The 3,876-nt window shown below is 31.0% G+C and overlaps 1 long non-coding RNA gene across 1 annotated transcript; it reads right to left on the reverse strand.

Moving 5' to 3' along the window:
• Positions 1–752: 752 nt before the first annotated feature.
• LOC143052619 (uncharacterized) lies at positions 753–3,080 on the reverse strand. The gene is made up of 2 exons (XR_012971183.1): positions 2,446–3,080; positions 753–1,443 (listed from the first exon to the last, which is right to left on the reverse strand). It is a non-coding gene; the product is annotated as an uncharacterized LOC143052619 (long non-coding RNA).
• Positions 3,081–3,876: the final 796 nt, after the last annotated feature.

Genomic DNA, 3,876 nt, shown 5'->3' on the forward strand with positions numbered 1-3,876 from the left:
AAATTATGTGATATCTTTCGTTATTCACACAGTAAAATATAAACCACACAAAAAAAACTACCAGAAAACAAACAGTCTCCGGGACAAGTTTGCAATTCCGCTGAGTGCAAAAGTTGTCACCTTAATTTTTGGAGTTAAGTCAAAATAAAGTTGATAACTTGGTTGGTATTAGTTCCCTGATATTTGTCCTAAAATTTTTTGGATCTAGCACCACTGTTGAAAAAGTTATGCCCCTTTTTTCAACAATTTCCTCAGAGGAAAAGTACTTTTCCTCAAGGGAAATCAAATTTCCCTGAAGGAAAAAGATTTTTCCTCAAGGGAAATTGTTTTTTCCTCAAGGGAAAAAGATTTCCCTTAGGGAATTTGCTGCATAATTATTTCCTTTGAGGAAATTCTATTTCCTTAGAGGAAATTCTTTTTCCTTAAAGGAAATTCTTTTTCCTTTGAGGAAATTTGCAGCTTCAAATTTTCCTTGGAGGAAATACTTTTTCCTGTGAGGAAATTTGTAGCTTCAAATTTTCCTTGGAGGAAATACTTTTTCCTGTGAGGAAATTTTTGACAAACACTTTTCCTTGGAGGAAAATTCAAGACAACAAATTTCCTCTAAGGAAATCATTGATCTTCAAATTTCCTCTAGGGAAATTTCTGAACATCAAATTTCCCTTAAGGAAATGTTTTTCCTCTATGGAAATTTCATAACAGTACAAACAGTATTAATATATTTTCTCCTAGACTGAATTATTAATACAAAAGATAATTAAAACTTTAATACTGTAATACAAATTTTCATGGTGAGTATTAAACATACAAAAACAAAAGGCTGACTGTTTAGCATGTTTAAGACAATACAATAATAAGCCAAACGCTATCAATATCATACCACTTGTGATGTTATTAATATTGTGCTCATATTTGCATATTAAATCAAATAAACACTTTTCATGTCAAATTAACTTGTCTTCTGTTTCAGCTGCTGTGTATTCGACCCCCTACATAACAGTTCAGTGCATAAATAATTCAATCCACAAGACATCTTCCTTCAATTGGTTGAATAAATTTTGGCAACATATGTTCTTCAAACATCTTCTTTGTATATTTGATATGATGGAGCCATGTACATGAATGGATAAAGCAGGTGTTTATTTCGACAACAAACATGACAAAGATACTATTTTTTTTCTTAATTTCTCCATAATCCATCAGTTAATATGAATGTAGGTTGTTACATTTGACACAATTGTGTTCTTTGATAGTACTCCATTTTGTTTATAGCAATTTTGTAGGATTTTTTCTATTTCTTTTTCCAGAAAAACACACAGTTGAGTTCATTTCACATTAATAATCCAATTAGCACATTATGTAGAAAAGTATTAACAATTAAGTTTCCTCTTCAGTATAGACCTGCAGGACCTGTTGATGATCATAAAAACCAAGATATCTGACCTATAAATACACAAAATAAAAAAAAAATGTTATAAATGGAGAAAAAAACAGCAATATAAATAAGCTTATTTTATCAAGTTTTAATGAACATTTTGAGAAACTTTCATTTGATATTCTTACTTGTCATGCTTATGAGTTCTCTTATTTCAGTGCTTTGTGTCCAAGATTTAATATTCGTTGTTTAGTGCCTTGCAGTGATATTTAAAGTTGAGCCACTTGCAATAGTTGTTATAGAATGTTCATATGTTGTGTTAATATTTGAACCACTGTCCTATATTATGGTCAGGTTGAGTGCTCACAGACATGAGGCCTAAATTAATATATTGTTTTTTTCCCTAATCCCTATTCTGACAAGCCAGGTGTGGGTAGTTAGGTAGGTAAATAATTTTATTTTTCCCAAAAGCTTGAATATTATCGGATGATCCGGCAAGCCCGAAAATCAGAAATGAATAAAATAATATTTGGCTTAGTTTTGACAATAAAATTTTATGAGTAGGGCCATTTTTGCAGGGTCGGTCAGGATTGGAGAAACAAACAATATTTTATATTACGCATGATTTTTTTTTATTAATTGTTATTGACTTTGAACATGTTGAACTAAATTGGATTGTTTAAATCTTTATATGTTGAGATCTTTAATGGATGACCTATAAAGGAAGTGTTTTCTCATTATTGAAGGCAGGCCCATGATTGGCCTTTAATTTCTTGCATCCGCTTCATTGAACTCTGGTGGATAAGTCACTCATTTACCATACCACATTTTCTTATTTTTATATGAGTCATCATTCAAAGGCAATTTCTTTTATTACTGTAATTCAGAAATTATCGAAACTTTTTAGTAATGCGAATAATGTGACTGGGTGAGTATCGCAAAAACAGAAACATATATATATATATATATCATGTAACTATATAGATCTTTATGCAGATTTTTTTTGTAATTACAATAAGTTGTCCATTCCCTGAAAAATCTGAATTTACAGTATATAGAAGTGGTCTTACCATTTAGGCCTTGTTGTATTCTGTTTATCTTGTTTTGCGCTCATTTCTATTGTCAAGGGTAAAAACTATTATAAAACATCAGTTTGTGTTTTTCTTTATATTCAGTTATATTTAAAAAGAATGGAATATTTGTGCTATTTCATTTCACAAACTTTTTGCCAGTCATGACTTTCAAAGACTTTCACCCTGGTCAATAGTTTAAAAAACAAACATTCCCATACTTTTTCTTTGTGTTCGTACAATGTACTAATTTTTCATTTGACAACAAAGACATGATTCAACTATTCTTCTAAAATTTGTTTCGCTTGACTACGTTAAACTCTGAAATATTGTTAACAGTATAATCTGTATGTGTCTCACTTGTCAAAATTTCAAATTAATATATAAATAACCAATAAAAATGCTATGCATGGCTCAGCTTGATACAAACGTACAGGTTGAACCCAGAACAGTTGGGGCAAGTATGGACACAACATTCAAGCTCGATAAACTCTGAATTTTAAATTTGGATTGTGATTCAATAGTTGATGCAGCATAGGTTTCTGACACAGAATGAATGCGGTCCAAGTACTTAAAAATTTTAAATTGACAATTAACCTCTAAAATGGTCCAATATTCAAAATCTCAATACATGGTTAGATACAGCATATCAACATGATCAAAGAACCCCAATAATTCATTTTTTGGTGAAATAAAATATAAAAGTTAAATTTTGGACCTTTTAGAACTCAATGTGGACCAATTTGATAACGGGCCAAAATATCAAAAATCTTAATGAATGGTTAGATTCAGCATATCAAAGAGCCTCATATAATCAATTTTTGTTGAAATCAAACAAAGTAAAATTTTGGACCCCGATTTGGACCAACTTGAAATTTGGGCCCATAATAAAAAAATCTAAGTAAATATTCAGATTCAGCATATTAATCTGAACACCAAGAATTTAAATATTGTTAAAATCAAAATAAGTTTAATTTTGGACCCTTTGGACCTTAAGGTAGACCAATTTAAACAGGACCAAAAAACTAGGAATCTAAATACACAGTTAGATTTGGCATATCAAAGAACTCCAATAATTCAATTTTCTATAAAATCAAACAAAGTTTACTATTGGCCCCTATTGGCCCCTAATTCATGTAATTCCTAAACTCTGAACAAAAACTCTGGTCACAAACCTTGTGTTTGAATTTCATAGATTTCTATTACTTGTACTAAAGTAATTAAGCGAAAACTAAATGTCCTGGGACAACGACGACTACATGATAAAATTGAGAATGGAAAAAGGGAATGTGTCAAAGAGACAACAACCTGACCATAGATTCGAGGGTTGGAATCCTTTTCTTTTACCGAGCAATGCATTTTAATGGGAGATATATTTGGAACCCCTCTTTGCTCTTGGTTGGGACCCCCCTTTTAAAATGGCTGGATCCG

The sequence above is a fragment of the Mytilus galloprovincialis genome, chromosome 11, assembly GCF_965363235.1.
Source record: "Mytilus galloprovincialis chromosome 11, xbMytGall1.hap1.1, whole genome shotgun sequence".
In the NCBI taxonomy this organism is placed as follows: Eukaryota; Metazoa; Mollusca; class Bivalvia; order Mytilida; family Mytilidae; genus Mytilus; species Mytilus galloprovincialis.